Raw genomic sequence first — 24,113 nt, 5'->3', positions numbered from 1 at the left:
AAATAAAATATTTTTAAAATGTTGTTTTTCATCCTTTTCTAATTTCAATTTTTTGGGTATGTTTTATAATATACATAATATATTAGTACAGTAGTACATGTATATAATTTATACATAAATAAATATACATATATTGGGGGTGCATGCTCAAAAACTTTTTACTGATAGGGGCGCGCGATCAAAAAAGTTTGGAGATCACTGCTCTAGACAGCTGCAGTCCACAGGGCCCTGGGCTGGAACCCAGAGTAGAGGGCAGGCCCGGGTTCCCCCCAAACCTCCCAACTCCTGATCAGACACAGGAGGAGTTGACCTGGACTGTGGGTTCCACCAGAGGGAAGGTCTCTGGGCTGTTCCCCGACCCACATGCTGGGTCAGCAGAGACTGCGGGGATTGGTCTCCTTTCTTTTCCCCATCCTGGCCAGTGATGAGGTTATCTGAGTAAAACAGCAGATTTGAACCACTAAAGTGGCCAAACTGAGGGCTGCTGTGAATCTCTGAGGCGAGCAAATCTGCCAATAAGCGCAGGACCCACCAAGGTAGAGGAGGAACTTTGTCACACAAGACCTTGGTGAAATAGATGAAAATGATTAAATGTTTGCTGATAAAATAACTTGGAGGTCCTCAGAACAGGGAACAAAACTGACCACATTTCAATTCTATGCAAATGGAGAAGAACTGTAGAAGGTGGTACAAAACAGGAACAGAGCACATGTCGGAATGGTCCACACACTAATGGTAGCTAAATTGAGAATAAAAATTAAAAAAAAGATCTGAACAACAAAGATGCTCATGTTATAATATCAGATGTTATAATATCACCATGCTATAACAGATGACAACACAGCAAGAGTTTAGAATTAAACTAGCAAATAGATACCAGGTGCTTGAAGATGAAGATGATGGAATGGTAGAAAGGTAATGGAAACCTGTAAAGGAAATTTTCATTAGTAGTTGTGGTGAAGTGCTGTGATTCAGGAAGAAACATCACAACAAATGTGATCTGAGGATATATGGCAGAAAATACAAAAAGACTCAAAATTAAGTGTATACTAAATCAAGGAAGAACACAGACAGAATGGCTCCCAGAGGAATATGCTGAAAAGAACAAAGAGGCCAAAAAAATGTTAGGAAAGAGAAATGAGATTTTTAGACCAAATAGAAACAGATGCACAGATCGCTGCGGCACAAAATTACACAGACATCGTTAGACAGTTGTCAGGACGAAAAACAAATACTAACCAACCAGTTCAAGACAATGAGGGCAACTTAACAATGAAGACATCAGAACAATTAAATATATGGAGGTGGTACTATAATCAATACTGAATGGCGAGCCAGTGGTCAATCCCCCAGAGGCCAGAAGGAGAAGATGTGGACATTGAACTAGGACCCAACAGCAGAGTAGATGTAGAAAGGGCAGTCAGTTGGTTAAAAAATGGAAAGGCCCAAGGTCCAGATAACATTCCAATGGAGGTTCTTAGAGCAGACTTAAAGAACATAGTAGACATTTCAATAAGCCTCTCACAAAAGATACGTGAAGAAGAAAAAATACCAAATGAGTGGGAAAATTGTAGCGAAGACGCCAAAGAAAGACATCAGTCAGTGTAAAAACTGGACAGGCATTCAATTGCTTTCTATTCCAAGTAATGTATTTACACATATTATTCTAGATAGAATAAAGAAAGCAGTAGATTAAAGGTTAGGACAAGAACAGGCAGAGTTCAGACAGGAGAAATCATGTATTGATCAAATAGTAACCTTACATATCATCATAGAACTATTGATTGAATGGCAGTCACCGCTTTATATTATTTTTATAGATTTCTAAAATGCATTTGGTACAATGGATAGAACAATTTTATGGAAGTTGCTGTGACACTATGCATCCCATAGAAATTTGTGAACGTCATTCAGACTTTCTATGAAAATATGACATGCCAAGTAATACATAACAATGAACTGATTAAGCCATTCAAGGTTACTACAGGTAGTTTTTTATTGGTAGTGAATTGTATAAAGAGAGAGACCACAGAACAACTAAGGGGCATACAATGGACTTTGACACAGAAGTTACAGAACTTGACTTTGCAGATGGTATCAGCTTGCTATTCCATACCTGTAGAAACATGCAAACCAAAACAAATGATCTCCAGGCCTATTCACAATTAATAGGGTTGAAAATCAACACAGAAAATGAAAGTCATGAGAATCAACGCACAACAAAAAATACCAGTAATGTTTTCTGGGACTGACATAGAAGATGTCTGATGTTGTACATATCTTGGAAGCATTGTAAGTACAACAGGTGGAACAGATGAAGACATTAAAGCCAGACATGCCTTTGCTACTCTAAATCCATTTTGGAGAAACAGAAATTGTGTTCTTCAAACTAAACTTTGAATATATGTAAAGCTGGTTGTACTATATGGCACTGATAGGACCAGAAATTATGGAACAAAAATGGAGATGGCTAGGACATACATGGAGAAAAGGCCTGAATGATGTAAGACAGCATTGGACTAGAACCCCCCCAGGGCAAGAGGCAATGAGGTAGGCCAAGGATAACATGGATATACACAATAGAAGCAGAATTGAAAGCTACCAGAATGACAATGGAAGAAGCTAAGTCTGCAGTAGGAGACTGGTGAAGATGGAAGGCAGTGGTGAAAGCCCTATGTTCCTCATGTAATAGGGAGGTATGAAAGTGAGAGAGAGAGAGAGAGAGTGAACATAAGCAGGTACAATTCTGCTGAATTCAATAGAGTTACACCAGGGCTGAGTTGAGCCCTAATGTTTGTTTAGTCACTTTGATTTAGGAATCTTTTCATTATTTACTTGTCGGCAAAAATTATGTTTGGCATCTACCTGGAGGGTTGTGGTTTTGTTTTTTTGTTTTTTTCTCTCTCTCATTCTAAAATTTGGCTAAAAGAAACCCCTCAAGGTTGACAAGGACTGGGATTGACAGAACTATGACTCTTTGAAATCCCTGTTGTCCATTTAAATTTTAATGTTTCTATCATTTGTTCCTCAGTGTAAATTAACAGCCATGGCAGTGTGTTGGGTTTCTTTTCCGAAGTCAAGACTTTAAATTTAATTCAATAGCCTAGATTTACAGCTATTCTATATTTCACAAGGCAGAATCAATAATGTGACTGAAGTGAAGAAGATAAAAATTTATGGTATCTTGCAATTTAATGGTTGAAAAGATGCAATTGGAGAGATCATAAATTGTGAAGGAGTTTATGCTTCATTGCTCCTGATTCAGTGCTTGCTGTTAGAACTTGATTTGTGACTATTCACAAGGTGTGATTAATGGTGTGATCGATGCTTGCTTCAGTGCAGTAAAGCAGTTGTAATGCTCTTCATTAGAATAAATAAAATAAATTGACTGAAGCTTTATAAAAACTGTGTAACATTTAAAATCTAAAATGTCAATTTTTTTCCTGTTACAATTTAGGTTTCTTGAGGCAGTTTCCACCTACATCACATCACTCATTGTCATTCTTTTTGGATATTCTACAAATCCATGTGGGTTCGGGTTAGCTTTATGCAGAGCTCACTGAGAAGGAAAAAAATAAAAAGTTGAATAGGACTGAGTGGAACCTAGGATATCTGGTGGCTGTGTTTTGCCATCCTGCAAATGTACATTTATCCTCCTTTGACATGTGAAAGTTTAAAGGAATCAAGGCAGAAAATGACCCTTCCGTATACAGCTTGACTAAAAACAATAAAAATTAATGGTTTTCATTGTTTTTAAATGGGGTGGATGTATGATCGGCACCGTAGCAGAGACGATGAAGATAAAGGGGCATATTTTGAGTAGTATTTCTTTGGTGTGAGAATGTATATTGCATAAGCCAGTACTGTCTTACACTATGCTCTAACACAGGTAGGGGGATGTGAGAGAACCTGAACAGCCATGAAAGGCAGTGGGATGGAATAATTTTGATATAGTCATTTGAAGAATGAGCTTCAGGAGATACTAACAAGGAATGGTGTTGAGAGGGCCATAGGATGCCTTATAAATGTCAGTTAAGCCCCCCTCAATATATGGATAATTTCAAAGTTTTAAAATGTCCAAACCTAAACATTTAGTGTAAAACCGGGGGAGGGAGGGAATCGTGCTGTGACATTTACAGCAGTTTGAGCCACACGAGATTTTCCCTATCTGTTTCAGTCCTATTTGTGTTTATCAGTCTTGTTGGGAGATTAATCTGGTAATTAACAGGAGAGGTTCATGAGGTTTCCACAGTCTTCCCTTGTTCTGCCATGCACGCATTTCCTGATTTGAATCTGCAAAGAAAATGCCAAATGTAGAGATGCCATTTTTGAGCTGTTGTAGCTATATAAAAAGTAGTGTTTCTACTGTGGCACACACTAGTTAGTCTAGTTGTCATCTCAAATGTTCCAGCTATTCTGCCGCCTCAGGATAGCTCACTTTGTCTTTTTCACAAATGTGGCAGAAATTCAGGCGTTAACCACAGACTTCTCCTAAATCTAATCTTTGGTGAAATGTGACATCATGCAAATAGAGGAGTCTTTCCACTGAAGATGCTTCCTCAGACTGTTATCTTAGGGCGAAATCCTAGTCACTCACACAAGTAAATGGGCTTTGGGTGGGTGACATACACTGGAATCAGCATGCATGGCCACCATCCCAGCCCAAGTTGTGGAACACCTGCATAGCCGCTTGATAGCTGCAAACACGGCCACTTGGGAGCCCCAGGAGCGCAGCGGTGACTGAGACTTGCAGTGCTCTCTGGCCATGGTGTTTTGGTAATGGATAGGTGTAGCTGCTAAACCCATTGACTTATGCCTCCAGTGCTCCCCTGGCCATAGGCACTGCTCGTGGAGCACCCACGGGAAAAAAAAACAGTGGGTGCTCAGCACCCACCAGCAGCCCCTTGGATCAGCGCCGCACCCTCCCCTGGTGGCTCCACCAATCAGCTCCTTCCCCTCTCATCCACTTCAATCAACTGTTCAGGGATGTGCAGGAGGTGCGGAGGGGGAGGGGGAGGAGTAGGGTCAGGAAGAGGCCAGGGGAGGGAAGAGGTGGGGTGGGAGCAGGGGTTTGGAGGAAGGGATGGAGTGGGAACAGGGCCTGGGGCGGAGCAGGGGTCTAGTACCCCTCCCCCGTAGGATCTGAGTAAGTTGGTGTCTATGCTTCTGCCCTTCCATACTGCTGCAGAGAAGGAGTGCAGAGGGCTTCTGCATGGCCTTTCCACAGCCAGGCCTCAGACCATTGGCCCACTACAGTTTGGGCCTTCCATGATCACATAATGTGGAGAGGGGCAGGAATTTCCCTTTAATGACTAGAAGTGTTTCCCCTGAATGTATTGGTCTCTGGCTATGGAGGCTGGCAATATGTGTAAGCTTTGGGAGAGGAAAATCTTATGGAAAGATATGTTCAGGTCATGCTGCGTTTGACCCAAAAGACGGTTGGCAATGCCTATGGTGGGGAACCTCTACTGCCTGTGTGGCAGGAAGAGTACACCAGTCCTCTGTAGCCTCTCATCTCTGTCCCTTTGTTAAGGAGAGCTGCTCTGAGTCTTTTCCTTTCCTATCGCTACAGGCTTTGGAGGTGGTAATTGCAATAGGAAGGCATCTGTAATGAGCTGGCCTTCTTCCCAGGTCCCAAAGCGCCCACTGCCACACCCAGAGTCTCTTTCCAGGGTTTATTTCCCAGTATAGGCAAAGCAACAGTTCCGCAACCCACCCTGGGATACAGCTCCCAGGGTTCTCCCCCCTTTACCTTGTACGGGAACTTGCAGCTCCCTGGCTCAGACTCACCAGGTCTTCAGCTCCTCCAGGCAAAGGTGCCCTCTTTTAAACCTAATTTGCATCAGCTGACCAGGGACGGGGGGCACTTGCCCTGCTCCCTCTTAGTGACAGCCTGTGACACTCCTCTCTTTAAGACCTTGCCACCCCTAAGGGAAGCCTTACAGTCGACAACCTAACCAGGGGACAGTCAATAGAGCCTCATTTTTTTGATTTTGAGGTCTTTGCACACAGAGTCTCTAATTCTCCCTCAAGCTTATGAACCATTAAGATCAGGTGGCCCCTTTCTTCCTGAGTCACCTTATGTCCTGCAGCCAGCTGTGCTTTCTGGATTGTCAGCAGCTGCTAGTTGTTCTGGCAGTCCCCCCAGTCCATAAAACAGGTGCTCTCTGAATCCCCTTCCACAAAAAGCACTGCTTTGACCCCAGCCTTTTACCTGGGCCCCAGCATGCTGATGAAATCCCTTTTGGGCCCCCACAGCGTGCTGTTTGGCCTGCAGTCCTGTCTGGGCTCGCACTGCTTGCTGCTCATTCTGTGCCATGAGCTTTTGCTCCCTGGTACCCTTTTGCATCTGAAGAGTAGCCAACTCCTCAGTCAAGCACTGCTGTTTCCCACAATCTGCGTCCACCCCAGACCATGCTAATTCTTAGTCCAGTTTTATCATCTGATTGATGATCTTCTGCTGGAAGATGTTTACATCCTCTAGTTCTTGTTGATACTCTTTCAGTTGCTCCTGTAAGCTTTAAAGATGACTGAGGACTTCCTCTCAGTCTGTCTCAAGCGGATGGGTGAGGTTCTGTGGCCTGCAATGTGCAGAAGGTCAGACTAGATGATCATGATGGGCCCTTCTGGTCAGGGCTGGCCCCAGGCATCAGCTTTCCAAGCGGGTGCTTGGGGCGGCATTTAGAATGGGGCGGCAGTCTGTGTCCCGCGGCGGCAATTCGGCGGCAACTGTTTGGGGCAGCAAAATTGGTAGAGCCGCCCCTGCTTCTGGTCTTAAAGTTGATGAGTTTATAACTCAAACTTCCTGCTTTCTGCACTCCTTTTCTGATCAACAGTTGGTTTTATCTGTCTTTGGCCACTGATCTGGGTTCACAAGACCTTTCTCATCTGCCAGCTCTTATGCTACTTTCCTCTGCATCAGGGCTGGGGAACCCCACTAGTGTCTTCCTAAAAGTATCGGTCATGGAAGATCCTCCACTACCCTGACACATAGCCGATCTCTCCACCCCTGCTCAACCTCTGTTTTGGGGGTAGAATCATGTCTCCCCATGTAAACATAAGACATGTATGGGGGAGATGCTGATACATCTTCTTTGCCAGCACCCCATTTTCCTGGACAAGGGTGTACCCACATCCTGAGCCCACTAGATCTTCTACAAACAGTCCTCCCCAGTCAAACGGGTACCATGTATGGCTGAGCCCCAGTACCATTCAGAGTGGACTGCAGGCTTCAAGCCTGGTTGTAATAGCAACCTTGGTAATCACACTCTTTTATTAGTCATCCAAATATACCCAGGCCTGCTATATTTGAAGCGCATCAGTGGATTTCCATGGCTAGCTCTGGAAGCACTTCCCCCTGTTTGGGCTACTTTGGACCCTTTCCCACTGATAGCTTCCCGACGCATTCCAGATCATGGTATCCTCTTGTTTGGTCTCCCGCAGTGGGACATTCCTAGTGTGCCATGCCATTCAGGTCACATGGCTCTTTCAAGCCTCAAAGACTTCTGCCTGTTCACCTGTCTCTCCCACTGGGGCGGGTTGGAATCTCCTTACCTCACTCTGGGATCCCACTTGGTCCATGATTTTCTCTGTGGAGCTATCTCTGAGCATAATCACCAGGCAATGAAGTCCCATAATCTCTAAGCCACTACCTATGGTTGTACTCCCTCTGGGAATGGTTCAGCCAAAAAGTGGTGCCACTATGTCTCTGGAGTCAATCCCACTTTATCCAAGATGGCAGCCTTCACCACAGGATAGCAGGCTGCCCGCTTGTCACTCGCTGCTCGGGAGGTTGCCTGTACCTTGCCTGTCAGAAATGGTGCTTTGCAGGCTGCCCAAGTCGATTCTTCCTAGCTGCTGCACTGGCCACTTCCTTGAAAGTACAGAGGAATGCCTCCAGGTCATCCTCTTGCCCCAGCTTCACCAAACCAGAGTCCAGTCAGCCCAAACTACCTTCTCCAGTACCAGTTTAATTTCCCAGAGTCCCTTGGCCCAGCCGCTTCTGCAACCACTCTTGTTGTTGGACGTGAGCCTCTTGCCATGTCTGTGGAGTGGCAAATTGGGCCTCTTGTTCTTTCTGCAGGTGCTCTATCAATTGCAGGAGCACAGTTTGGATCTGTTGCTGCTGTTCCTACTGCCACTGTAGCACAACTGCCTGCTGCTGGTGTGTGGCTGTCTGTTGCCACTGTGCCATTACCAACAGGATGTATTACATACTCCATCTTCACTGATCACCCAAACTGGGGTTGGGTGCCAGTCAGTGCTCAGAGGCTTCAATTTCCCCTGGATTCTGGGGACTGATTTCCTACTCGCATTCTCTGCCACACATTAACAGGCTGGCCTTCTCCCCAGCTCTCAAAGGAAAAGAATTGTCACTCTTCCCATTTTATAGATGGGGAAACTGAGGCATGGAAAGGCACACCATCAGCTGCAGAGCCTTGTTTTTCTGACTCCTAGTCCTGTGCATTGCTCATTGGGCTAAGCTACCTTTCTTGCCAGTGGTGAAAACCATGCCTCTTACACATGGTTTTATTAGCCATACAAGTAGGGCTGGCCAGAAAACAAGAATTCCAATTTGTGAAAAATGTCCAGGTTTAAAAATTTGTTTTCATTCCAATATGGAAGAAAAAACTAAAACGTTTTTGTGAGAGAGAGGGAGAGGGACCCACCTCAAAATAGCCCATCATCAAATAGTTAGGTTACTCACCTGAGATGTGGGAAGCCCAAGATCAAGTCCCAGCTTTGCCTGAATCAAGTCTCTATCACACGCAGTCCCTCCTGTTGGAGCTGTTCCACTTTAAATAAATAATTAATATTAATTGGGCCTGAATTGACTGACAGATTGACTGACCATATAGCCTGGTGGTTAGGGAACTCGACTGGGATGTGGGAGACAAGTTCCTGCCCTGAATCAGGTAGAGCAGGGAATTGGTCTGGGATCTCAGGTGAATCCTCTAAACCAATAGGCTATTGGCTGTTCTGTGGCTATTCTCTCTCTCTCTCGCTCATATTCATATATATTCCATTCTGTACATGAGAAACCTTCCTAATGAAAGTTGTCTTTCTGCAAAAATTTTAGTTTTCATGAATTGGCATTTTCCAACCAAAAAAAAAAAAAGGTATCTGAAAAAATTCCCAATCTCTTCTACATGCAAATATAGTACAGTAGAACCTCAGAGTTATGAACACCAGAGTTACGAACCAACCAGTCAACCACACACCTCATTTGGAACTGGAAGTACACAATCAGGCAGCAGCAAAGACAAAAAGAAAACCAACGCAAATACAGTACATTTCTGTGTTAAATGTAAACTATTAAAAAAAAAGAAAACAATATTTTTCTTCTGCATAGTAAAGTTTCAAAGCTGTATTAAGTCAATGTTCAGTTGTAAACATTTGAAAGGACAACCATAATGTTTTGTTCAGAGTTACAGACGTTTCAGAGTTATATTCCTGAGGTGTTTGTAACTGTGAGGTTCTACTGTACTGGCTATGTCAGCAGTAACTAACAGTGAGTATGTTGAACACCACTACTGAACCTGCTCTTGCTGCTTTTATGGTAGGTGTGGCTGTTAAGAGGGATACCCTTTCTTTTGCTGCTGTTGTAATCTTGAGGTGGGCTGGCAGGTTTACTGCCAGAATCTATTTCTTTGTTTACCAAGAAAAAGGAGCACAGTTTCAGTCAAAGTGCAAGTGTGGGTAGCCATTGGATTTTTACAGTTCCTCTTTGATAGCCACAGGCCTCATGAAAGAGTCTGCTATTGATACTAGTATATGATCCTGCTGTTACCTTCTGATGAAGTGCTTCTTACCTAAGTGAGCAAATGATTGTAGAAACATGTTTTGTCAGTTTTTTTCCAGAAGAACATAACAGCCACAGAAGAGAAAACATCACATCTGTGCTGTAACCCTTACTCCTTTAAAACCCTTCTCTCATGGCTGTGTTTTCAGTGACTGGGAATGTACAGTCCTCTTTGCTAGTCCTTGAGTTATAGGTATTTCAGTGGACAACGGAGGCATTCACAAACATGTACATACATCTATAGGCATTGGCATTCTGCAGCAGATCAATGGAGCTATTCTAGTCTTATTTTACATCACTGGGTCATTCATGTAGATAAAGAGAACACAACCAGTCTGAATAATAGTGATGATGTGAGGTCTTTTAAGAGGTAGAACCTCACTCCTTTCAGAAAAAAATGCAAATTCTTATTTCTTTAACTGAGCTTTCCTGCACTCCCAAATCTCCAGATAATGAGGTGGAAGAACAGGAAGAAATAAACAGAAAGAGCCCTTATATTTAACCCTTGACTGGCACTCAGATGCCCCAGTGGTGGGTGTAGCAAATATGGAGAAAGATTAGATAAACTTTTAAAAGGAGGTAAATTAGAGAGACTCCAGAACAGCCTTTTCCCAGAAATGTGTTTGTACAACTCCCAGTGTACTTCAGTTGAGTAAACATGTTATGTGACTAAACCTAGAAACATTAGTAGTATTGCCGAGGCCAAAAATGACTCATTACTGACCTTGGGAGCAAGTCCTGCTGAGGCTGCTGAGACATGAAATGTATATAACACTCCAGATATTTGGAAAGGAAGTTCTTGGTGTTACCAAAGCTATAATATATGCTGTGGCCTGACTTTTCATTTCAAATTTCTTCTTGGTGTGCAAAGAGTTAAAATGGCTATGCCAAAAATGCCACAGGTTCAGTTTGTCCAAGCATTGTATTCTCAGTGAAAACTGAACGGCAGGCACTAGTGTATGGGCAATGTTGACATTCAAGGATTATAGGAGACAAGTGGAAAAAGTTCATACGAACAACTGCTTTTTGAAGGAATACGAGAGATGGAAAATTTCAGAATAATGGAAAAAGCAGATGGTCACAATAGTAATCCATAACATAGACTCAGAATTTAGAGATGGAAAAAACTTACCCTAGTAATTCACTATTAATCTCTGCAGTATACTTTCTAGTGCTTTAGTTTTAAATGTCCAATGTGATGGGGCTTCTTCTACTACCACTGAGGGGAATTATACATCCTAATATATCTCACTAAACTTTTTCCTAATATTCAGTTTTTCCCTTTCTTAATTTAAAATAATTACTTCTAGTTATACCCCCATTTACCTCACAATTTTTTTCCTTCTGTGGTGTCAACCTCTTTCAAACAGCTGTGGAATACTTTGATCATGTCCTCTCTCTTGTTTCTTAGCCACACTAGGCACATTACATCTGTCCTCACTAATCTTCTGATCATTTTTGTTGATTTTCTCCGAATCCACATGAATGTGATAATTGATAATATCTTTCTGGTAATGTGGTGCTCAGAACTGAATGAAATAGTCCAATAGCAGACAAACGAGAGATGGATAGAGAGACACGGTTAGCTCCCTGCTCCAGGGCATGATATATTTGAGTAGCACAGTCCCAAATCACATCAGTCAGACTGGTCATGCCTGTGATATCTACATATGACCTTTCACTAGCATCCACCCAAATTCCTAATGATTTCTACCTCCCTGACTCTGTACACCCTCCTGCTCAATATCCCTAAGTTAGCAATGAGTTATACAGTATGTGATGCACATATGACAAACTGTTTGAAAGAATATCTTCCCCTCCTTATTATCTCCTTTTGTCTGATTCTCTGTGTCTGTCTAGTATCTACCACAGTTCCTTCTAGATCCCTCACAGTTCATTAGAAGGTTGCTCAATTTATTAGGAACCAATCATGCATTCATACATTCGTCCATCTGAAGTGCACTTTTAAATGTTAGACTATACACTAATCAAGTTGAACATGATAATGAGAGCACGTTCACATTGTTAAGGTAAATGACCCAATGCACTCAGAGTGAAGACATATTTGAACTACAGTTTGTGCTTTTCATTGGAATATTGAACATTCCTGGAAACGCTTAGAGCCTTGTTTTGTAGCTGCCTTGCAAATGTGTGATTATCATTACACTGCTGGTAGGACACTGGCCATTTCATTGTTGTTTTGTGAGACATTACTAGTTGCCACTATCTGAGGAGGATTCTGTGGTGAATTGTACGTAAGTTGGACTATAAATGCCTCAGTGCTGCACATGTGCACACACATTTCACATTTTTACAAGTAGAAATGTCACAATGGTGAGTGGTACAGCCCACATGCAGAGATTGGATGCTCGAGGCCTGGGCACATTGAAGTCAGCAGGTGTTTTGCCATTAAATTCATTGCAAACAAGATTGGGGCCTACAGCTGTGTGAAATGAAAAAACAAAAGGGTTGGAAACAAAATATATTGACAGAAATATTAGGGGCATAGAGCAGATAGAGTAGGCTGATCAGAAGTTTCTCTTCTTCATGTTGAATAGGACCTGTCCTGGGATAATGATTTGACCATGGGGAAGTGAGATCTCAGAGGCAGATATATCAAATTACAGGGGAGAACATAAAATTGATTTGTGTTAAATAAGGAATTCCTCTCTGGGAGTCTTATGTGAACACTGGGCTGCTTAGGAGAGTAATGGGCCTGATCCTGCAGCCCATAGATTGCTCAGGTGAGCCAAAGTGGCAGGATTGGGCCTCCAGGTCTATAATCTTGTGTCAGGAAGCTCAAACAGATAGGACTTGCACAGTGTGTTCTGTACTTTGGGTGGTTTATTACTGGGCACTTTTCACTTGGAACAATTTCAGGTAAACCTGAGACTGCAGCTGATTGCCTAGTGTCAATAAATTCTAGTACAGAACAGGGACTTAGTACAGTAGTCACTTGTTAGTCCAGGGGTCTGGATGATGCTCTTATTGAGGCTCCATGGCTCCAAGGGGGGCATAGGGAGTTGGGATGGAGGTTTACATAGCTCCTGAGCCATGCAGCCCTGGTCAGGCAGGGCATGTAGGTGCCTTCAACTTAACCAATACTCCTCTGTCCCTTCCAGTCCTATGATTCTATGATTGTTTAAGAGGTATCCCTATCCCTGGAGTTCAGTTCATAGATTCGCCAGTCACTACTCCATTGTCACAGTTTCTATATCAGATGCCCATTTTGGTAGAGCTGTTCCATAATCATTATTCAGACAGGTACTCCAATCTCTTCCCTCGTTGAGGGGCAACTGCAAGTCGCTTACCTACAGTAGGATCCATGTGGAAGAGTGCTCACAACAAAAAGAGGTTACTTACTTTCTTGTATCTGGTGTTCTTTGGATGCTTTGTCCACATGGATGCCATGACTTGCCCTCCTTCCCCAATGATATTGAACCTTTATCTGGATTTCTATGTTAGTTAAGGAACTATGTGGCAGTTGGGGCTGCTCTGCCTTTTATACCCACACTGTAAGGGCATGAAGGTATACAAGAGGGTGCTGGCTAAAAGATTCTGGGGTTGGCTGCACCAGGTGAGTTCTCCTGCAGTGGGATCCTTGTGATTCTAGAAGAAATCCAGCTGCTGTAAAGTTAGTACTTTTTTTTGTGTGTGTGCTATTTCTCCATACTTGGTTTATATCCATCCATTTTTCTTCCTTGTTTTGCTTTATTCTGCTTTTTGTATTTTCTCACTTCCTCTTCCTGTTATATATCACTAGAGCAGAGCCTTAATCTAAAAATCTCTGCAGTTTGGGGAATGTTGAAAATCCAGTCCAGAATTTAGCAATTAGAGCACATCTTTAAAGTTTTCTTGCATGTGCCCTTTGTCTTTTTTCACCACTTTTTAAAAATTGTTTAACTTCATAACAGCCTTTATGATCTCCTTCCAACACCTTTTATCTGCAGGGGTTTTTCAGTCTACTTTTCCACTTAAACTTAGAACAAAGCATTCCAAGTTCCCCACCCTCTTTTTCCTTTGCCTTTTCTTGTAGTTAGCTCTCCTGCAGTTCCTTATTGCTAGGCCTGACAGCTCAGTTGAAGAAAAATGGCAGTACTGCAGGGCATGATAAGTGCAAAGGTTTGTGGCGAGGAAAATTGTGCTGTAATGTTACATTAGTCTCCTTGCTTGATGAATAGAATATACTGGTTGCTGGACAGGAGCTTTGTTCTGAAAGGTCAGGGTGGCTCAGAGTCTGCATTAACATTGGTTGGGTTGTGATAAAATATGGATTTTAATACTTAATAAAAATATTTGTTTGTTATGTGGGCTGTGTAAAATGTATGATGTCCTTACAAAAATGGTATAATTAATAGTTTTTTTGTTCAATGGCCAAACCTGGGGAGAAAAGACATGTTGACCAAAACAACTCTTTTTTGAATTTTTTGATCAAACAAAAAAGTCAAAAGAATTTTGTTTCATTTTATTTGTGAGGTATTTTTGCCTTTAAAAATAAAATTTAAGCAAATTCTGAATGAAAAATCATCTTGAATAAAAAAATGAAAATGTTTTGTTTGGAAAATTTAGATTTTTTTTAGTCACAATTTGGCACAAATTCACTAAATGCTTTCATCAACCAGTATATGCATTTTTTGGCTACACAAGTTTTGTCTGAAAAATTTCACTTAGCTCTAGTCCTTATCTATTAATTTCTTTGCTTTTTAAGTTACTTGAGTTTTGAAAATGATGTCATACTACAGGTCAGAACATTGTTGGCTCTTAGCAGATTTAATGGGTTTTGAAACCAAATGTTTTAATTTTGTAATTTCCCAAAGTTTATTGATTGTTTAGTTTGTTTTAAACAGCTTTTATGGTTTTATTTTGTGTAGTCCTAGAAGATGTAGTCTTTACCACGAATAAGATCAGAGTTCTGTTCAAAACTCTGCTACAAACTTCCTACAAAGGTATGATCTTTGACAAATCATTTAAGCCTGTCTTCCTCAGTTACCCCATCTGGACACTGCTAGTGGAGCATTTTGGAGGGAAAGATGGGAGGAGGAGTAATTTTACCGGAGGATGGAGTTTCTTTTCACTTTTGAAAATAGTCAGTTGAGAGACTGATGATGAAAATATTTTTGTCATCTTATTTTGGGTGGGTTGTTTTTGGCTCCTCAGTCAGTTTCATTGACAGAGATAGAAACATGGTCCTTTATGTTCAGAGTAAACATGGCAAATTTTAGGTCAAGCCAAAGCTATAAAGAGAAAAAGATTTGTACAATGGAAGGTGATTACAGCCTTCATTAAGAAGAGTCTACCATTTCTCCATGTTAAAATACTTTGTGCTTATCTAGCACCTTACACACAAGGATCTCAAATAAAAGACCGTAATTAAGCCTTGCAACATCCCTGTCAAGTAGCTATTCAGTATCTATTATGCTTGTGGGTAAACTGAGACACAGAGAGGTTAACTGACTAAGGGCAGGTCTACACTTAAAATGCTGCAGCGCTTCAATGGTGTTACTATGCCGACGGGAGAGCTTCTCCTGTCAACTTTGCTACCGCCTCTCGCTGAAGTCAGTATAACTGCGTTGCTCAGGGTGTGGATTTTTCACACCCCTGAGCGACATAGATATACCCATGTAAGTTTATAGTATAGACCTGGCTTTTCTCAAGAACACATTTCTCTCTTAATGGCAGATGCAAGAAAAGAACTCAGAAACCCTGTTTCCCATTAGACATGCTGTTTTATGCCTAAGCAGTGCTGTTTTAGCACTTGTGATCTTTCGACTCATGACTTGTGTTAATATGTTGCATATGCGCAGCCAGACAGTTGGAACACAACTGAAGGTGTGGGATTTATTCAATATGAAAAACACATCACAACTATACATTTTTCTATCTGCCTCCTCCAGTTCACAGGTTTGTATAAATTACGGTGCATTACAGGCCCTATATTTTATTTTTTATTTGGAGCCTTGTAGCGAGAAATCTTTTTTTCTCCACCACTCACTAGATTCTAATTTTATCTGCTATAGAAGCTGACTTCATACTTCATTTCTGCCAATGATATAGCTATTTTGTACAGTGTGAATGAAGTACCTGGTGTGATAAATATTAAAGTATATCTGCAATTTCATTTTCAAAAGAAATTGGTGCTTTTCTGAGAATAAAACTATTGCTACAGAATTTACTCAGTTTCCCAATTTTAATTCTGATCTTCTTGGATAGTATTTCATTCCAACTAGCTGGTAAGGCAATTCAACATCATTTTTTTTCATTTATATCCATGTTATATTATTTCAACATAATCATACAGTAGTGGAATGAGTTATGTTTATAGCATGCCATTTATATTTGAAAATGTGTGTATAGATATTGCAATAATTTTAATATTATATTTCACTATCTTACCAGTGACAGGAAAATGTAGTATCCTACTACATTGAGTTATAAATGCCATATAATGTAATCTTACTAGACTATTTAATTTCTGATCTTTGCTTAGTGTTAATTTCTGATCTTTGCTTAGTGTTTAAAAATAATTCGCTGTTGTTACAAAATTAAGATTATGATAAATATAAATTCTGCTGTATATTTCCACTTGTTTAATCTTGCATATTAATTCACTTATCACTACATTGGAGTATTAAAAACAAACTCTTTGATTTATAGTCGTGTTTAAACTCTTTTAACTGCATAACATACATCTTTTCTTTGTCTCTAACACACACATGCCTTGAGTTTTTTCTTTGCAAGTAGACTGTCTTGATTCATTCTCCTGGGACAGTTTGCCTGAGATGTTCTGTGGATTTACTTTTGGAGAAGGGGAAGCCAATTATGCTAATCGGAAATCCTGGGGTTGGAAAAGCAGTCCTTGTGTCCGACAAGGTTACCAAGCTATCAGAAGGTTACATGGTGGCCAAAGTCCCTTTCATTTTCTACACAACATCTGCTATGCTTCAGCATACGTAATTGTAACTGTTCTCCACTCCAAGGACCTGATTCTCCTCTCACTTAGCCTCTCTCTTTACTAGTGGGACTCGATTCATTTCGATAGCATTACTATTGATTAGCACTGGTTTAAGGGAGAGGAGAATCAGGCCTTAAAATTGTAAGTCCTGTGTCATTTATTTATCATAAGGACATACGCACATTCAGTTTGTGCCTAACCAACCCAAATAGCTCAGTTAATGGTTGACAGTAACTCTCCAAAAGAAATGTTGTCCTTTCTAGTGGCAGAGTTCACATAATGTTTACCATTTCCTTTTCCAAGCTAGACGTGGTATTCATGTAGCAAATCACTAATTTAATGATGAATAACTATCTTTCACTATTGAAAATGTTGTGCATGAAGTATTAGATTTTTATAGTATACAGCAGGAGAGTGAGCTTGCAAGTAAAGGAATGCTATTAGTCTAGGCTCAATACCTGATGTAAAATTGTTAAACTCTGGTGGAAAATGTCCTGATTCCAAAAGTTTATTTTTTACCACCTTTATTGTAATAGAGAATTTGAAAAATACAGCCACTATTTATGTAGGTTCTACAATATTTTGCACTATGCTACAACGGAGCCAGCAGAAAGAGCACAAGTTCATGAAAAAATCCTCAGTAAGTGATATTCTGCTATTGCTGATGATGTGCAACCAAAGAATTAACCAAAAGAAAAATGAAAAACAAGGGCTAAAAGAGACTAGGTGGCTCAGAGATTGGAAATGGGATAAGGAGCATTTAACTTCCAGGTCATTGGTTCAAATTGATAATGTGAACAAATCATTACCTGACCATTCCATTACCTATGAAAAATGAATTGAAGCCCTTAGTTAAGTTTCTAAGATATGTGTCTGAATCACAGAAGCTTTGGTACCCATGCAGGCAGACTGAGCAAAGAGGGCAGAGGTATAGTGTGTATATATAGACTGAACTAGTCTCTCCACCCTAGCAGAGGTCCTCCCAGGTCACTGTGGGGAAAACATGAGCTCCCTCTGCCTGTATGGTACCAAGTCTGCAATTCTGTGACTGACAAAGCGAAGAAGGCTTCATTCTTAAGAGCTGTCAGGCAGTCATCTACTCTCTACTAGCCCTAAATTCACTTAAAATAAATGTAGGGAACTAAAGGGAGAAGTGCAAAATGGTAACCTTGTTGGGCAACATTTTATTTCAAAATTTTAAGAGACTATTTAAAACAATGGAGAATATAAATAAACTGTAAACTATATGAAGTACTTGAGGCTCCCGTTTAAGTTTATTTAATGGTTTGTCATAATTTCTTCTGTTGTGGTAACCATCAGATATTAAAAATGAACAGTAGTAACAACAGTCTGTGTCCATAAATAAAAGTGATACCTGATTAGGTTTTCTGGTTTAAGGGAGGGATGTATGGAATGCAATTCTTCTAAATTATTATCCAAAGAGCAACATTTGGACCTTTAACCTGCAAACACTTCAGCAGGCGCTTCACTTTAAGGACATGAGCTGTCCGGTGGGAGGATTCATGTGCTTAAAGTGAAGGACCTGGTCAAGTGTTTGTAAGCATGAGGCCTTCTGCTATACAAATGCCTCAACATTTATCCTCTCACAACATTTCTTCCATTGACAGGTGTTCTCAAAAGACCCTTGGAAAAGAAAGCTAGAAGAAATTATTCTCTCCCAGGTGCTAAAATAATTATTTAATTGATGATCTTAACGTGCCTGAGGTTGATGCCTATAGTACTGTCCAACCTCCTGCTCTAATTACACAACCTCTTGACTACAGTCGCTGGTAAAAAAAATTTTAAAGTTGTCAGTGTTACTGATATTTATTTGAAGAGCTCCTATTACAGCAAGTAACTCAGATCCTGATTTTATATCCAAAGGGCCAGATCTTTGAACCAGTGCGCAACCTGTGTGAAGCTAAGCATTTGGGATCTCCATGAGCACCCCCCCTCCCCCAAGCATGTATCCTCCTAAATTTGTGGAAGGCCAAGAGCTGTCTGTGTGGCAACATAGCTGTACCATAGCTGTGCTGTAAGGGAAACCCCTAGAACCATCCTTCCTGCATGGAGAGGGGCTGTGGGAAAGCAAATGAAATCTTAGGCTGCATTAAAATTTCTGTGATTACCTTGCTGCAGGTATCCCTGTCATGCTCCCTCTCCATGTACAGGCTGTGAGACTCCTAGCGATCTCTCTGGTGATCTGGAGGCAGGGATGTGAAGGCAACTGACTTCTCCATGGGAGAGGTGGTAGGTCTGTGTGCAGAGGAGAAGCTCTGTGGGGAATCTTGTGGAGATTATTTCCCTCCATTTCACAGAAATGTTTTGTAAAAGGCTGGTGAAATCATCTCACAGACGGGGCTTGTATTCTTGGCGTGAACACAGGAGTTTGTGTCTCACTGTGGTGATTGCTGGTTTTAGTTTAGATGGCTGCATTTCTAAATTTTGTCCACTGTCTCTGGGGTTGTAGCAATGAGTGTGTCTGATAGGAGCTTAATGGAGTGGGCCCAGAAAGAAATACAGGCTAGGAGGGAAAAATGCATAGTGGAAGCTAGAGATTAATCTTGTTTTTCCGAGGATTCCATGTTTGTTTCAGTTAATTTTGCATTTTCGGAACATGCAATCTTTTTAGAAAAAGAGCTATTGAAAGTAAAAGGAAGACCCCAAATAAACTTCTCTCTTATTGATGCTCCTGGACAATAAGAATACAGAAGTGTTATTGCTTGTGCAGAATGCTTTGTAGGAAATTAAACTATAGAACTTTCATCTTATTTCTACACTAGGCAACTTCCACCAGCTACCAGGATAGCCCAGAAAATGCTGTATTATAATTAGCATAACAACGTGCGCAGTGTATCCTGCCCAATCATATAATGAGTAAATATCATTGGACTGGGGCCTCTATTTCTATCCAGTATTACTGATCATCTGTAATCCTGCCCAATGTCAGTCCAGTGTACGCCCACACAGCTCAGTTAAAATAAAGGACTAAATACTGTACAGTACTTTACTGATCTTAAAATGATAGTGTTCCCTTTGGAGACACAGAATATTTAAAGGAGATATTTACATTTAGAGATCCATAAAATGTCAGGTTTACAATTTTTGATGAAAAAGAATGGTCTGCCATAAGGATGAGCACATTTTAAAATTTTCTTACAAAAAGTATTGAACCCAACAGAAGTCGTCTTATGATGATGTCTTATTTCTGGCTGCACTGAGGTTTCTTGTGAGGTAGCTGTTCAACATGTTGTCTGTCAGCAATCTATTAGATTCTGTCTGTGTGATCTGCTCCCCTGGGTCCACTGATAAATACATTTGAAGCTGGGGTGAAGCCATGCTCATTTTTATGCTGAACTCTAACTTCTCCCAGCTATTTGTATCATTTTGTTCCCTGTACCAAAAAATGTATCTGGGAAGAGTCTGTTTTTGACATTCAGGATGTAGAAATCATCACTTTTCATCACATGCAGCCTTAACATTAAAAGTCAACTCAAAGTTTTGATTTGTTAATTTGAAGGCACACAACATGCTGGGTACAATGGGACAGCTTGAGTGTGACCGTTCTGTTCCATCCTTCTGTAAATATGCAGCAAAACTACTATCAATATTTTCATGAAAAATGTGCCTCCTACAAATCGGATTGATAAACATGAAATATTTCCCCTCCACTTATGTCATTTTCCATGTAGATACGCTTTATACTTGCCTAAACCTAGCACCTTATGCATCTATGGCAACAGAGATATCCTTCTGTGTTTCACATACTCTCCATTTTTTGGCAGAAATTTCATTGGGAAGTCAATGATGATATTTCCCACTTTTATAGCAACTTTCATCCAAAGATCTCAAGGCATTTTATATAATCATGATGGGGCAGTCATGAAATCCTTCTCAGTCCTTTATCAAAACTACAGACCTCAGTGTGTTTTTTGTCTGAACATGGATTCAGGGTTAGGCTGGACAAAGTAAACCACACAACATCCTTGTGAATTGGGCAAATATGATCAGATCTAGTTTAACAATAGGTAAGCAAGGATCCAAAGAAGCTAAATAAATTGCACAAGGTCATAGTACAGCAGTGGCATACTTCAAGTCAGCTCTTAGAACAGAACCCAAGAGTTGTGTGCTATAAGGACTATATAATAGTCCCTTTTGAAAGGACACTTACAAAACTTTGGTAGATTACTGAAAAGGATATCTGTTCTCCACTGTAAGAGAAAATGTTGGAATTAGGCCAACCATATGAGGATCTCTCCCCTGTAGGTGGATAAGGTCGCATGGCAATTTTGAAATGCCTGGTGAGTAGAAGAGATGTGTGACATAGCTGGGTACAATCCAGACTAATGAGCAGCTATGTCATCCGTTTCCTGCAACCTTGCAATGACTTACAATGCAATTGCATTACAATTGCAACCTTACAATGACTTCCTGAAGTAGCTCCCACCTGGGCCACTCACAAACAGCCTTCCAGCATGCATGCCACATGCCTCTGTGTCTAACTGCAGCCTGCCAGCCACACTTGGGTTTCACTCTGGCTCTCACCAGCCTCGGTTATACTGCAGGGTGACCCCAACACACACTCAGTCTTAGATCCCCCCAGAAATGTATGTCCTGTACTGCCCAGCCCTATCTTGGACAGTACAAATTATATTAAATCCATTATTCGTAAAATATGTCAGCTCATTATCTCAAATAGTTATTCAGAGACTTCAGTTTAAACACACTGGATTAGACAAAACAGCAAAACAAGTTTATACAAGTGAGTACAAGTAATGAGGCATAAAAGTCAGAAATAGTTACAAGAAAAACAAAGATAAGATGTTTTACTAATACTGAACTTAAACTATATCAGATCCAAACAAAGTTTCTTACCATGTTTTCAGCTGTCTTACTGACCAAATCCGGTAGGGCAGGACCCCTCCTCCAGAGTCCAACAAATGCTTCCTTTGTCACTTCAGGTGCAGTGAATGCAATGGGCTGGGGGAGAGAGAGGTGTCCCTTGGGATGTTTGTCCCTCCTTTGGATCGTTTCAGTACCTTCTCTTTAAAGCCATTTTCAGTCGGCACTAGGAGACAGAAAAGAGTCACTGTGGAAGAGCCGTGTTAGTCTGTATTCGCAAAAAGAAAAGGAGGACTTGTGGCACCTTAGAGACTAACCAATTTATTTGAGCATGAGCTTTCGTGAGCTACAGCTCACTTCATCAGATGTTTACCGTGGAAACTGCAGCAGACTTTATATACACACAGAAATCATGAAACAATACCTCCTCCCACCCCACTGTCCTGCTGGTAATAGCTTATCTAAAGTGATCAACAGGTGGGCCATTTCCAGCACAAATCCAGGTTTTCTCACCCTCCACCCCCCCACACAAATTCACTCTCCTGCTGGTGCTAGCCCATCCAAAGTGACAACTCTTTACATAATCAAGTCGGGCTATTTCCTGCATAGATCAAGGTTTTCTCACATCCCCCCCACCCCCATACACACACAAACTCACTCTCCTGCTGGTAATAGCTCATCTAAACTGACCATTCTCCAGGTTTAAATCCAAGTTAAACCAGAACATCTGGGGGGGGGGGGGGTAGGAAAAAACAAGAGGAAACAGGCTACCTTGCATAATGACTTAGCCACTCCCAGTCTCTATTTAAGCCTAAATTAATAGTATCCAATTTGCAAATGAATTCCAATTCAGCAGTTTCTCGCTGGAGTCTGGATTTGAAGTTTTTTTGTTTTAAGATAGCGACCTTCATGTCTATAACATTCATAAACCAGTCGGAGAACACTTCAATCTCTCTGGTCACGCAATCACAGACATGAAGGTCGCTATCTTAAAACAAAAAAACTTCAAATCCAGACTCCAGCGAGAAACTGCTGAATTGGAATTCATTTGCAAATTGGATACTATTAATTTAGGCTTAAATAGAGACTGGGAGTGGCTAAGTCATTATGCAAGGTAGCCTGTTTCCTCTTGTTTTTTCCTACCCCCCCCCCCCAGATGTTCTGGTTTAACTTGGATTTAAACCTGGAGAATGGTCAGTTTAGATGAGCTATTACCAGCAGGAGAGTGAGTTTGTGTGTGTATGGGGGTGGGGGGGATGTGAGAAAACCTTGATCTATGCAGGAAATAGCCCGACTTGATTATGTAAAGAGTTGTCACTTTGGATGGGCTAGCACCAGCAGGAGAGTGAATTTGTGTGGGGGGGTGGAGGGTGAGAAAACCTGGATTTGTGCTGGAAATGGCCCACCTGTTGATCACTTTAGATAAGCTATTACCAGCAGGACAGTGGGGTGGGAGGAGGTATTGTTTCATGATTTCTGTGTGTATATAAAGTCTGCTGCAGTTTCCACGGTAAACATCTGATGAAGTGAGCTGTAGCTCACGAAAGCTCATGCTCAAATAAATTGGTTAGTCTCTAAGGTGCCACAAGTCCTCCTTTTCTTTTTACTGTGGAAGAATATTCCCTGCTGGTTTTTTCACACTTGGTTGAACTTTCTGTCTTTCCTTCCCTGCTTGATGACTTTGTTTACTGTTTAAATGCAAATTAAGCAGAGTACACATTCCTTTGTTTAGGACAGACCTGTTTGCCAGCTTCTGTTTGGGCAGAGTGGTAGGGTTTGGAACATCATACAGGGAAATCTTATAACTTTACATATGATGTTGCCACACACGTTGTATCAGGATGATACTGACCATCAAATTGAGTTTTCAAATGTTACCTTACAAGACATGCCTTGTACAAAACTTACTACAATGGGGTGTAGGGTGTGTACCCGGGGGTACATTCTGTCACAAGATGGCATGGCACATACATATCAGCTCTCATTCTGTGCACCCATAGTTCGGATTCTCACCAAGCACCAGGGGCTAATTGTTGCTGGCTCATGCTTCCTTGCCTGGAGTTGGGATGTTTAACACTATTGCAGCCCTTTTTTTTTGGAGTGGCTGACAGCTGGTTTTTTTCCCCTACTTGATGGTTATTTTAAATCTGCCAATATAATTTGGTGAGAGGAGGCCACATTTGGAGCCTGTCAACCTTGACAGTGTTCCTTAAAAAGATTCAAATGGTGTGTAAGGGAGTTTTAACAAAGGAGGGTTTTTTCAGTTCTTTTAACACAGGGCTACATAATCAGCCTTTCTTGTAGCAGCATTCAGTGTGAACGTCTGTCAATAGAAATCTCAAACGGTGAATATACAATTGAACTTTATTATCCCTTTGTTATTTTGTAACTACATAGGTATGACAGACAAACTGATTTTAAAAGAAATCCACAATTGTCAGTATGTCATATGCCTGAATCTTACTGCTGGAAGTTTTTCAGTACATCAGCGTCTTCAGGTAGGTGCTATAAGTGCCA

The 24,113-nt window shown here is 41.1% G+C and overlaps 1 pseudogene; it reads left to right on the top strand.

Moving 5' to 3' along the window:
• LOC140895942 (dynein axonemal heavy chain 11-like) overlaps positions 1-24,113 on the top strand; it is a 175,709-nt pseudogene that overhangs the window by 34,301 nt on the left and 117,295 nt on the right.

The sequence above is a fragment of the Lepidochelys kempii genome, chromosome 11 (genome assembly GCF_965140285.1).
Source record: "Lepidochelys kempii isolate rLepKem1 chromosome 11, rLepKem1.hap1, whole genome shotgun sequence".
NCBI classification, from domain to species: Eukaryota; Metazoa; Chordata; order Testudines; family Cheloniidae; genus Lepidochelys; species Lepidochelys kempii.
Note: the sequence above shows the minus strand (reverse complement) of the source record. Positions and strands in the feature narration are given on the sequence as shown.